This window comes from Cervus canadensis, chromosome X (assembly GCF_019320065.1).
Source record: "Cervus canadensis isolate Bull #8, Minnesota chromosome X, ASM1932006v1, whole genome shotgun sequence".
Taxonomy (NCBI): Eukaryota; Metazoa; Chordata; class Mammalia; order Artiodactyla; family Cervidae; genus Cervus; species Cervus canadensis.
This window is the reverse complement of record NC_057419.1, coordinates 4,863,197-4,877,106: the sequence shown is the minus strand read 5'-3', so window position 1 is coordinate 4,877,106 and position 13,910 is coordinate 4,863,197. Positions and strand designations below refer to the sequence as shown.

At 45.9% G+C, this 13,910-nt stretch overlaps 1 long non-coding RNA gene across 1 annotated transcript; it reads left to right on the top strand.

Annotated features, from left to right (window-relative positions):
• The first annotated feature begins 583 nt into the window (after positions 1–583).
• Positions 584–12,463, top strand: LOC122435361. The gene is made up of 3 exons (XR_006267653.1): positions 584–595; positions 10,441–10,444; positions 12,351–12,463. It is a non-coding gene; the product is annotated as an uncharacterized LOC122435361 (long non-coding RNA).
• The last annotated feature ends 1,447 nt before the right edge of the window (positions 12,464–13,910 follow it).

The window sequence follows — 13,910 nt, the reverse complement described above, 5'->3', positions numbered from 1 at the left end:
TGCATGGGATCCCCCAGCACCACCTGAAACATGTCTTTCTCTGCCACTTCCCCATTCCCATGTTCAAACCCAAGCCTGTAGTAATCCTAGTGAAGTGACCCTGAGTCCGCGACTTGAAACGAGACAGCTCCGTGTGGAGCAAGGGCAAATGTATTCACTGCATTCTAACAGTCTGAAGACAAGGGTTTCCGACTGGAGACCAGAAAATGGAGGCGAGCTTCGGGAACACTGAGACAAGGAGGCAGGATGGAAAGTTTTCTGTCTGCTGGCACAGAATTCAATGGGCTTCAAGGTAAATTCAGACCACATTGCAGGATGAACGAGCAATGATTCTCACGTCCACAGACACTTAAACACAACCTAGTTGTCATGGAGGGAGTTGAGGCAAGATATGAAAAGCTAGAGAATGGTGAAAGCTGAGAGAGAACAGAATGAATGCCAGAGGAGTGTGGCTGTGGGCAAGGTTGGGAGGAGATGCACTCTGCCTACTGTGTGACCCATCAGAGTTGACAAAGAGGTGAGTGTGGCAGGTGATTTTGGAGGCCTCTTAAGGGCATTACTAATGCCTCCTTTCTCCCAGCAAATCATCTAAATTGTTGCCCATCCTCTGCTACACATGTCAGGATGGGGCTTTGTGATGTCAAAACTCATCCAGGGCCACCATTGCCTGTGGAAGAGACTTGATGACCTCATAAAGCATGACGGTGAGGCTCCATGGGGATGGGTATATATAGGGGTGCTCAGGGGATCTGAGCAGACCACTGTGAGTCCTATAGTTGACTGAGGTGACTGAAAAGCCACAAACTCCAGAGTAGTTATGGAACACCCACCTCCTGTTACACAGGAGAAGAAGAAGACATCTTATCCATTGAGGTCCAGAGAAGAATGTCAAGGTGAACTGAACACAGCCAAATTCCTCCTGCCGAGAAGACACCCTGCCCTGTCCTTGCCTGGCACATAACCCTTCCTGGCATACACGCCTTCTCGGGAAACAATCGTTCCCACTTATCTTCATATTCTTCCCTAAACCAGTGCCATTCTTGCTCCCTGTCTTGTTTTGTCCAAGTGGCCAGGGTATCCGAGAGGGTGAATAATCCCATTCCGGCAAGGCTGCCCAAGAAAACTTTCTGAAAATTCCCACTACAAAAAAAGCTTAAGAAAATCAGATGCACAAAGCTCGGTAGACAGAGTTCCAAGGCGATAGAACAGCTGATCAGAAGAAATCGGAGGAAGTCTCTAGACCATGGAGAACCCTGCCATTCCAGCTAATCTGAATGAATCAGAGGAGGTACCAGAGACCATGCAGACCACAGCCATTCCAGCTAATCAGGATGAATCAGAGAATGTCCCAGAGACCAGGGAGAACACTGGCATTACAGCTAATCAAATTGAACCAGAAAAGTCCCAGAGACCATGGAGACCCCTGCCATTCCAGCTAATCAGAACGAAAAAGAGGAGGTCCCAAAGACCATGGAGACCTCTCCCATTCCAGCTAATCAGAACAAACGAGAGGAGGTCCCAGAGACCATCGAGACACCTACCATTCCTGGTAATCAGAAGGAACCAGTGGAGGACCCAGACACCATGGAGAACCCTGCCATTCCAGCTAATCCAAATGAATGAGAGGTGGACCCAGAGACATTGGAGAACCCTGCATTTCCAGCTAATCAGAATGAACGAGAGGAAGTCTCAGAGACCATGCAGACCCCTGCCATTCCTGCTGGACCAGTGTGCAGCCAGTGACTTCGGGCCATGGCAAGACACCTCAGAAATGCTTGGGGGTCTGGCCGCTGAATACTGGCCAAAAGTACACATGCTGAATATAATAGCAACTGCATATTCTAATAACAAAAATAAAATAAAATCAAGCTGATGTGAAATTAGATTTGTCTCTGAGTTCTCCAATAGTGGGGGCAGAGAGGGCAAGGAAGGGATAAGTGTGTGAGGAGACAGGAAGATGGCTTCTGTGGAGTTGGAGATGGGACCAGAAGGTTCAGGTTGCCAGAGTAGGGGGAAGAACTGAGCTTCAAAGACACACTTTCCATGGGAGAAGAGGAAGAGCACTTGGAGTTTCTCTGTGTGAGTGCAGAAATGGACACGTAGCTGAGGAGCTGTGTCGTGTGTGGTGGAGAAGAGCCATTTGCTCAAAAGGCATACAAAGGAGCTGTCCTATCAAAAGAATGGAATATTGACATTTGCAGCCACATGGAAGTTTGAATATAGAGTAAAATAACTCAGACAGAGATTGACAAATACTGTATGATATCACTTATAGAAAGTTAACATACCGCAAAGGAGAGAATATGATAATAATGGAGGTGCACAAATATAGAGAAGCATCTACTGGTTACCAGCAGGGAGGGGAAGAGGGTGGGGCAATACAGAGGTGGGGGAGTGGAGGCACGCAGTGATAGTTAGGTGGAAGGTGAGCTCAGGAATGCATTGCTCAACATGGGGAATAGAGCCAGGATTTGGTCATAACTATAAATGGAAAGCAAGCTTTAACAGTTGTAGAATCAGAAAGAAAAGGAAAGAAAGAGGGGGGAGGAAGGAGGGAAGAAAGGAAGGAAAAGAAGGGCGTTTCTGGAGGTCAAAAATTCAAACTGATTAGGCCCTTCTTATCAAAGCATTCTATTTTATTTTATTTTACTTTACTGTAATTGGTGGGTATTTACTTTACAGTATGGTGGTGGGTTCACAATACATTGACATGAATCAGCTATGGGAGTACATTTATTCCCCATCCTGATTCCCCTCACATCTTCCTCCCAATCCAATCCCTCTGGGTCAGCCCAGTGAGCCAGTCCTGGGCACCCTGTCTTATGCATCGAACATGGACTGGCTATCCCTTTCACATATGATAATATCCATGATTCAATGCTATTCTTTCAGATCATCCCACCCTCGCCTTCTCCTACAGAATCCAAAAGCCTGATCTGTAATCTGAGTTTCTTTTGCTGTCTCCCATATAGGGTTATCATCTCCGTCTTCCTAAATTCAATATATATGCCTTAGTATAGTGTATAGGTATTTTTCTTTCTGACTTACTTCGCTCTGTATAATAGGCTCCAGTGTCATCCACCTCATTAGAATGGATTCCCATGTGTTCTTTTTAATGGCTGAGCAATATTCCATTGTGTCTATGTACCACAGCTTTCTTACCCATTTGTCTGCTGATGGACATCTAGGTTGCTTCCATGCCCTGGTTATTGGAAACAGAGCTGTAATGAACATTGGGGCACACATGTCTTTTCCACATCTGGGTGAATCAGGATGTGAATGATGAGAAACCATGATGACTATCAGCCTTTTAGTGGTAAAACCTGGACATGTGTTTGGTTGAAGGAGTGGGACCAAAGTTGGAGGTGGTGTTTCAAACCGGCTGAGAGTGCTCAGATGGACATGTGTTCTGTTTTCCTGCTGGGGGATATCTCTGGTTGCTCTGTTCTCACCAGGAACAGACGATGTTCTTTGCTTCCTTTCATTTCCCTTGTTTCCCTTTCTCTCTGTTTCCTCCCTACCTGAATTTCTTTCACAAACATTCAATGTGCTGCGCTGTGCTGTGCTTCGTTGTTCAGCCCTGTCAAACTCATTGGGAACCCATGGATTGTAGCCCGCCAGGCTCCTCTGTCCATGGGGATTCTCCAGGCAAACATAGTGGAGCAAGCTGCATTCCCCCCTCCAAGGCATCTTCCCAATCCAGGGATTGTATCCTCGTCTCCCATGTTGCATTTGGGTTTTTTTTGTTTTACTATCCGAGCCATCAGGAAACCCTTATAATGCCCTTCATTTGACACTATGTTTTTCATAACTGTAAGATCAAATGGGGTCCCCTTTATGACTTCCATGACACTCCTTATATTTGGTACACACAAAACACATTTATTCCAAGTATCCTAATGTCTCTGTCTGCAATTACTAAAATCTATGTCACTTCTGCCTGTGATTCAGCTCTCAAGGGAATTTTAGTATGATTTTCCTTAACTTGGTGAGATTTAATATGTTCCTAACGTGGTTCGGGGCAACTTCCCTACTCTTCCTGTGAATTGCCTGCTCATGTCTTTAAACATGTCTTCGTAAATTTAACGGCCAGTGATACATCTTTCTTATAAATTGTTGGCTCGTGCCTCTTGCCCATTTTTCTATCAGGTTTTAAGATCTTCTGAAAATTCTAAGAGTCATCTTTTGGGTTTGTTTATGGTGTGCTTTTTCTACCTCTTAAAATGTTCTACTGTGTGATGGACCCTGGGTGAGTATGCAACAAATGGACAACAGGATGTGAACACTTCACAGGAAACCCAGGAAGACACAATAAGGCAATAAACTGTCCCCAGGGGTGCACCTCAGGCTGGTTGACCATACGAGTCAGTTGGAAAAACGAGGACTGAGGTGGAGCACATAATCCATTCCCTTTCCTTCAGAGCCAACCAGCTCAATGAGGGACCATGGGAACTAGATACACGGGACAGGATGACTCAGTGTTTCGTCCATGAAGCTGGAAGCTTGTGGCAGCTGCTCATGGAAATGAATTCTACCTTGGTTTTGGTTTTGAGGTAAGCTCCAAGGGAGCTTCCAGCAAGAAAACAAGATGAAAAAGGAGATTTGTGAAGGCATGTGTTGAGAAGACCTTTGCACACAAGGCTCACACAGCTCTGGGCAAGCTGCACCCTTTGCTGGGAATACTAACCAGCCGCAGGTGGGCATTTCCTGCGTGGGATCCCCCAGCACCACCTGAAACATGTATTTCTCTGCCACTTCCCCATCACCCTGTTCAAACACAAGACTGGGTAGTACTCCTAGTGAGGTGACCCTGAGTCCGTGACTTGAAACGAGACAGCTCCGTGTGGAGCAACGGCAAGTGCATTCACTGCATTCTGGCAGTTTGAAGACAAGGGTTTCCACTGGAGACCAGAAAATGGAGGCGATGTCCGGGAACACTGAGACAAGGAGGTGGGATGGAAAGTTTTCTGTCGGCTGGCGCAGAATTCGATGGGCTTCAAGATGCATTCAGACCACATTGCAGGATGAACGAGCAATGATTCTCACTTCCAAAGACACTTAAACACAACCTAGTTGTCATGGAGGGAGTTTAGGCAAGATATGAAAAACTAGATAATGTTGAAAGCTGAGGGAGAACAGAATGAATGCCCGAGGAGTGCGGATGTGAGGCAGGGTTTGGAGGACATGCACTCTGCCTACTGTGTGACCCATCAGAGTTGACATAGAGGTGAGTGTGGCAGGTGAGTTTGGAGGTCTCTTAAGGGCATTACTAATGCCTCATTTCTCCCAGGAAATCATCTAAATTGCTGCCTATCCTCTGCTAGACATGTCAGGATGGGGCTTTTTGATGTCAAAACTCATCCAGGGCCATCATTGCCTGGGGAAGAGACTTGATGACCTCAGAAAGCATGACGGTGAGGCTCTATGTTGACGGGTATATATAGGGGTGCTCAGGGGATCTGAGCAGACCACTGTGAGTCCTATACTTGACTGAGGTCACTGGGAAGCCACAAGACTCCAGAGTAGTTATCGAACACCCACCTAATTTTACCCAGGAGAAGATGAAGACCTCCTATCCATTGAGGTTCAGAGAAAAATGTCAAGGTGAACTGAACACAGCCAAACTCCTCTTGCCCAGAAGAACTCTGCCCTGTCCTTGCCTGGCACATAACCCTTCTCGGCCCACATGCCTTCTCCTGAAACAATCGTTCCCACCTGTCTTCACATTCTTCCCTAAACCAGTGCCATTCTTGCTCCCTGTCTTGTTTTGTCCAGGTGGCCAGGGTATCCGTGAGGGTGAATAATCCCATTACGGCAACACTGCCCAAGAAAACTTTCTGAATACTCCTGCCACAAAAAAAAGCTTAAGAAAATCAGATGCACAAACCTCTGCAGCCAGAGTTCCAAGGCGATAGAACAGCTGAATCAGAAGAAATGGGAGGAGGTCCCTAGACCATGGAGACCCCAGCCATTCCGGCTAATCAGGATGAATCAGAGGAGGTCCCAGAGACCATGGAGAACCCTGCCATTACAGCTATCGAAATGAACCAGAAAAGTCCCAGAGACCATGGAGACCCCTGTCATTCCAGCTAATCAGAACGAAAGAGAGGAGGTCCCAGAGACCATGGAGAACCCTGCCATTCCAGCTAATCAGAACAAACCAGAGGGGGTCCCAGAGACCATGGAGACCCCTGCGATTCCAGCTAATCAGAATGAATGAGAGGAGGTCCCAGAGACCATCGAGACCCCTGCCATTCCAGGTAATCAGAAGGAACCAGTGGAGGTCCCAGACACCATGGAGACCCCTGCCATTCCAGCTAATCAGAATGAACCAGAGGAGGTACCAGAGACCATGGAGACCCCAGCGATTCCAGCTAATCAGGATGAATCAGAGGAGTTCCGAGAGACCATGGAGACCCCTGCCATTCCACCTAATCAAAACAAAAGAGAGGAGTTCCGAGAGACCATGGAGACCCCTGCCATTCTAGCTAATCAGAACGAACGAGAGGAGTTCCCAGAGACCATGGAAACCCCTGCCATTCCAGCTAATCAGAATGAATCAGAGGAGTTTCCAAAGACCATTGAGACCCATTATTTCCAGCTAATCGGAATCAACCAGAAAATCTCCCAGGCACCATGGAGACCCCTGCCATTCCAGCTAATCCGAATGAATGAGAGGTGGATCCAGAGACATTGGAGAACCCTGCATTTCCAGCTAATAAGAATGAACCAGAGGAGGTCTCAGAGACCATGCAGACCCCTGCCATTCCCGCTAATCAGAATGAACCAGAGGAGGTACCAGAGACCATGGAGACCCCAGCCATTCCAGCTAATCAGGATGAATCAGAGGAGGTCCCAGAGACCATGGAGACCCCTGCCATTCCAGCTAATCACAACAAAACAGAGGAGTTCCGAGAGACCATGGAGACCCCTGCCATTCCAGCTAATCAGAACGAACGAGAGGAGTTCCCAGAGACCATGGAGACCCCTGCCATTCCCGCTGGACCAGTGGGCAGCCAGTGACTTCCGGGCATGGCTAGACACCTCAGAAATGCTTGGGGATCTGGCCGCTGAATACTAGCCAAAAGTACACATGCTGAATATAACAGCAACTGCATATTCTAATAACAAAAATAAGATAAAATCAAGCTGATGTGAAATTAGATTTGTCTCTGAGTTCTCCGATTGTGGGGGCAGAGAGGGCAAGGAAGTGATAAGTGTGTGAGGAGGGAGGGAGATGGCTTCTGTGGAGTTGTAGATGGGACCAGAAGGTCCAGGTTGCCAGATTAGGGGAAGAACTGGTTCCAGACTGAGCTTCAAAGACACACTTTCCATGGGAGAAGAAGAAGAGCCCTTCAGTTTCTCTGTGTGAGTGCAGAGATGGACACATAGCTGAGGAGCTGTGTTGTGTGTGGGGGAGCAGTGACATTTGTTCAAAAGGCATACAAAGGAGCTGTCCCATCAAAAGAATGGAATATTAACATTTGCAGCCACATGGAAGTTAGAATATTGAGTAAAATAACTCAGACAGAGATTGACAAATACTGTATGATATCACTTATAGAAAGTAAACATACCGCAAAGGAGAGAATATGATAATAATGGAGGTGCACAAATATAGAGAAGCATCTACTGGTTACCAGCGGGGAGGGGAAGAGGGTTGGGCAATACAGAGGTGGGGGAGTGGGAGGCACGCAGTGATAGTTAGGTGGAAGGTGACCTCAGGGATGCATTGCACAACATGGGGAATAGAGCCAGGACTTTGTCATAACTATAAATGGAAAGCAAGCTTTAACAGTTGTAAAATCAGAAAGAAAAGGAAAGAAAGAGGGAGGAGGAAGGAGGGAAGAAAGGAAGGAAAAGAAGGGCGTTTCTGGAGGTCAAAAATTCAATACTGATTAGGCCCTTCTTATCAAAGCATTCTATTTTATTTTATTTTACTTTATTTATTTTAATTGGTGGGTATTTACTTTACAATATTGTGGTGGGTTTGCAATACATTGGCATGAATCAGCCATGGGAGTACATTTATTCCAAATCCTGATTCCCCTCACATGTTCCTCCCAATCCAATCCCTCTGGGTCAGCCCAGTGAACCAGTCCTGGGCACCCTGTCTTATGCATCGAACATGGACTGGCTATGCCTTTCACATATGATAATACCCATGTTTCAATGCTATTCTCTCAGATCATCCCACCCTCGCCTTCTCCTACAGAATCCAAAAGCCTGATCTGTAATCTGAGTTTCTTTTGCTGTCTCCCATATAGGGTTATCATCTCCGTCTTCCTAAATTCAATATATATGCCTTAGTATAGTGTATAGGTGTTTTTCTTTCTGACTTACTTTGCTCTGTATAATAGGCTCCAGTGTCATCCACCTCATTAGAATGGATTCCCATGTGTTCTTTTTAATGGCTGAGCAATATTCCATTGTGTCTATGTACCACACCTTTCTTACCCATTTGTCTGCTGATGGACATCTAGGTTGCTTCCATGCCCTGGTTATTGTAAACAGAGCTGAATTGAACATTGGGGCACACGTGTCTTTTTCACTTCTGGGTGAATCAGGATGTGAATGATGAGAAACCATGATGACTATCAGCCTTTTAGTGGTAAAACCTGAACATGTGTTTGGTGGAAGGAGTGGGACCAAAGTTGGAGGTGGTTGTTTCAAACCGGCTGAGAGTCCTCAGATGGACATGTGTTGTGGTTTTCCTGCTGGGGGACATCTCCGGTTGCTCTATTCTCACCAGGAATGGATGATGTTCTTTGCTTCCTTTCATTTCCCTTGTTTCCCTTTCTCTCTGTTTCCTCCCTACCTGAATTTCATTCACAAACATTCAATGTGCTGCACTGTGCTGTGCTTCATTGCTCAGCCATGTCAAACTCTTTGGGATCCCATGGACTGTAGCCTCTCCATGGGGATTCTCCAGGCAAGCATACTGGAGCAGGCTGCCATTCCCCCTTCCAGGGGATCTTCCCAACCCAGGGATTGAATCCTGGACTCCAAGGCTGCAGGGCTTTTTTTTTTTTTTTTTTTTACAGCTGATCCATCAGAAAACCGTTAAAATGGGCTTCATCTGACACTATGTTTTCATATGTGTAATATCAAATGGGGTCTATTTTAGGATTTCTATGTCTCTCCTTATGTTTTGAACACAAAAAACACATTTATTCCAAGTGTGCTAATGTCTCTGCTTGGAATTACTAAAATCTATGCTACTTCTGCCTGAGTGTCAGTTCTCAAGGGAATTTCAGTATGTTTTTTCTTACCTTCGTTAAATTTAATATGTTCTTAATGTGGTTCGGGGTTACTTCCATACTATTCCTGTGAATTGGCTGCACATGTCTTTAAACATGTCTTCATCAATTTAAAGCCACTGATACATCTTTCCTATAATGTGTTGGCTCATGCCTCTTGTCCATTTTTCTATCAGGTTTTCAGATCTTTTAAAAATTCTAAGAGTCATCATTTGTGTTTGTTTACGGTGTGCTTTTTCTACCTCTTAAAATGTTCAGCAGTGTGATGGACCCTAGGTGAGTAAGCAACAAATGGAAAACAGGATGTGAACACTTCACAGGAAACCCAGGAAGACCCACTAAGACAACAAACTGTCCCCAGTGGTGCACCTCAGGCTGGTTAACCCTACGAGTAAAATGGAAAAACGAGGACTGAGGTGGAGCACACAATCCATTCCCCTTTCCTCCAGAGCCAGCCAGCTCAATGAGAGACCATGGTAACTAGATGCACAGGACAGGATGACTCAGTGTTTCATCCAAGAAGCTGGAAGCTTGTGGCAGCTGCTCATGGAAATGAATTCCACCTTGGCTTGGGCTGTGAGCTAAGCTCCAAGGGAGCTTCCAGCAAGAAAACAAGATGAGAAAAGAGATTTGTGAGGGCACGTGTTGAGAAGACCTTTGAACACAAGGCTCACACGGCTCCGGGCAAGCTCCACCCCTTGTTGGGAACACTAATCATCTGTAGGTGGGCATTTCCTGCATGGGTTCCCCAGCACAACCTGAAACATGCATTTCTCTGCCCCTTCCCCATCACCCTGTTCAAAGCACAGCCTGACTAGTTCTCCTAGTAAGGTGACCCTGAATCCTAGTCTTGAAAACAGACAGCCCCATGTGGAGCAAGGGTAAACGTATTCACTGCATTCTAGCAGCCTGCAGACAAGGGTTTCCGACTGGAGACCAGAAAATGGAGGCGAGCTCCGGGAACACTGAGACAAGGAGCCTGGATGAAACGGTTTCTGTCACGTGGCCCTCAATTCAATGGGATTCAAGGTGCATTTAAACCTTATTGCAGGCCGAACGAGCAATGATTCTCGCTTCACAGACAATCAAAGACTACCTAGTTGTCATGGAGGGAGTTTAGGCAAGATATGAAAGTCTAGATAATGGTGAAAGCTGAGAGAGAACAGAATGAACGCCCGAGGAGTGTGTCTGTGGGGCAAGGTTGGGAGGAGAAGCACTCTGCCTTCTGTGTGACCCATCAGATTTTGCATAGAGGTAAGTGTGGCAGGTGAGTTTTGAGGCCTCTTGAGAACATTACTAATGCCTATTTCTCCCAGCAAATTATCTGAATTGCTTCATATCGTCCGCTATACATGTCAGGATGGTGCTTTGTGATGTCAAAGCTTACCCAGGGTCACCATTGGCTGTATAAGAGAGTTGCTGACTTCATAAAGCATAAGGGTGAAGTTCCATGGGACGGGTATATATAGGGGTACTCAGGTGCTCTGAGCAGACCACTGTGAGTCCTCCAAATGACTGAGGTGACTGGAAGCCACAAGAGTCCAGAGTAGTTATGGGACACACACCTCCTGTTACCCAGAAGAAGATGAAGACCTCGTATCAATTGAGGTCCAGAAAATATGTCAAGGTGAAATGAACCCAGCCAAACACCCCTTACCCATCGACCCCACCACAGAAGACACCCTCCCCTGTTTTTTCCTACACATAACCCTACTCTGGCAACACCCTGTATCCTGAAGCCATCGTTCCCACCTGTTTTCACACTCTTCCCTAAACCAGTTCCATTCTTTGCTCCCTGTCTTGTTTTCTCCAGGTCGCTAGGGAAACCGTCAGTGTGAAGAATCCCATTCCGGCAATACTGGCCAAGAAAACTTCTCTGAAAACTCCACCACAAAAAGGCTTAAGAAAATAAGATGCTCAAATCTCTGTAGCCAGAGTTCCAAGGTGAATGAACAGCTGAATCAGAAGGAACCAGAGGAGGTCCTAGAGACCATGGAGACCCCTGGCATTCCATGTAATCAGAAGGAACCAGAGGAGGTTCCAGAGACCATGGAGACCCCTGCCATTACAGCTAATCAGAATGAATCAGAGGAGGTCCCAGAGACCATGGAGACCCCTGCCATTCCAGCTAGACCAGTGTACTTCCAGTGACTTTGGGTCATGGCTAGACACTCAAAATGCTTGAGGGTCTGGCCGCTGAATACTGGCCAAAGTACAGATGCTGAATATTATAGCAACTGCATACACTATTAATGAAAATAAAATAAAATCAAGCAATGTCAAATTATATTTGTTTCTGATTTCTCTAATATTGTGTGCCAGGGAGGGCAGGGAAGAGATAAGTGTGTGAGGACGGAGGGAGAGGGCTTCTGTAGAGTTGGAGATGGGACCATAAGGTCCAGGTTTCCAGAAAGTAGGGGGAAGAACTGGTTCCAGACTGAGCTTCAAAGACACACTTCCCATGGGAGAAGAGGAAGAGGGCTTGCAGTTTTTCAGTGCGAGTGCAGAGATGGACACTTAGCTGAGGAGCTGTGTCATGTGAGGTGGGCCAGTGCCATTTGTTCAAAAGGCATACAAAAGAGCTGCCCCATCAAAAGAATGGAATATTGACATGTGCAGGAACATGAAAGATTGAATACAGAGTCAAATACCGCATACAGAGATTGACAAATACTGTATGATATCACTTGTACAATGTAAACATACCGCAAAATAGAGAATATGGTAATAATGGAGGTGTACAAACATAAAGAAGCATCTACTGGTTACCACCAGGGAGGGGAAGAGGGCGGGGCAATACAGATGTGGGGGAGAGGGAGGCACGCAGTGATAGTTATGTGGAAGTTGAGCTCAGGGATGCATTGTACAACATGGGAAATAGAGGAAGCACTTTGTCATAACTATCCATGGAAAGCAAGCTTTCACAGTTGTATAATCAGAAAGAAAAGGAAAGAATGAAGCGGGAGGAAGGAGGGAAGAAAGGAAGGAAAAGAAAGGCGTTTTTGGAGGTCAGAAAGTCAATACTGATTAGGCCCTGTTTTATTTATTTGTTTATTTTTTTTTTCTGAAAACTTTTATCTTTGGAATTAGCCAGCTGGACTCAGTTTAGATGATCCCAATTTTGTTGGCAACATCCAAAGCATCATAGTCAGGAGCCAGTCGAACATATGCCTCCTTCTCTCCATCAGGCCTGATCAGAGTATTGACCTTAGCCACGTCAATGTCATAGAGCTTCATCACAGCCTGCTTAATTTGGTGCTTGTGGGCCTTGACATCCACAATGAATACCAGTGTGTTGTTGTCTTCTATTTTCTTCATGGTTGACTCGGTGGGGACGGCGAATTTGATGATGGCATAATGGTCAATTTTGTTTCTCCTGGGGGCGCTCTTCCGAGGATATTTGGGCTGCCTCCTGAGCCGCAGTGTTTTGGGCCGCCAGAAGGTGGGTGACGTGCAGATCTTCTTTTTCTTGTGGCTGGGTCACCTTTCAACACTGCTTTCTTGGCCTTCAAAGCCTTTGCTTTGGCTTCAGCTTTAGGAGGGGAAGGGGCTTCCTTCTTCGCCTTTGGCGCCATCTTCATGAAAAGCTGATTAGGCCCTTTTTATCAAAGCATTCTATTCTATTTTATTTTATTTTATTTCAATTGTTGGGCATTTACTTTACAATATTGTGGTGGTTTTTGCCATACATTGACATGAATCAGCCATGGGAGTACATGTATTCCACATTCTGATTCCCCCTCACATCATCCTCCAAATCCAATCCCTCTGGGTCAGCCCAGTGAACCAGTCCTGGGCACCCTGTCTTATGCATCTAACAAGGACTGGCTATCCCTTTCACATATGATAATATACATGTTTCAATGCCCTTCTCTCAGATCATGCCACCCTCACCGTCTCCCACAGAGTCCAAAAGACTGTTCTGTAAATCTGTGTCTCTTTTGCTGATTCCAATATAGGGTTCTCATCTCCATCTTCCTAAATTCAATATATGTGCCTTAGTATAGTGTATTTGGTGTTTTTCTTTCTGACTTACTTCGCTCTGTATAATAGGCTCCAGTTTCAACCACGTCATTAGAATGGATTCACATGTGTTCTTCTTAATGGCTGAGCAATATTCCATTGTGTCTATATATAAGAGCTTTCTTAGACATTTGTCTGCTGACGGAAATCTAGGTTGCTTTCATGTCCTGGTTATTGTAAACAGTGCTGTGATGAACACTGGGGCACACGTGTCTTTTTCACTTTTGGCTGAATCACGATTTGAATGAGGAGAAACCATGATGACGATTAGCCTGCTAGTGGTAAACCCTGAACATGAGTTTGGTTGAAGGAGTGGACCAAAGTTGGAGATGGTTGTTTCAAACGGGCTGAGAGTGCTCAGATGGACATGTGTGGTGCTGTCCTGCTGGGGGACATCTCTGGTTGCTCTGTTCTCACCAGCAATGGAGGATTTTCTTTCCTTCCTATCATTTCCCTTGTTTCCCTTTCTCCCTCTTTCCTCCCTACCTGAATTTCTTTCACAAACATTCAATGTACTGTGCAGTGCTGTGCTGTGCTTCGTGATTCAGCTGTGTCCAACTCTTTGTGACCCCATGGACTGTAGCCTGCCATGCTTCTCTGTCCATGGGGATTCTCCAGGCAAGCATA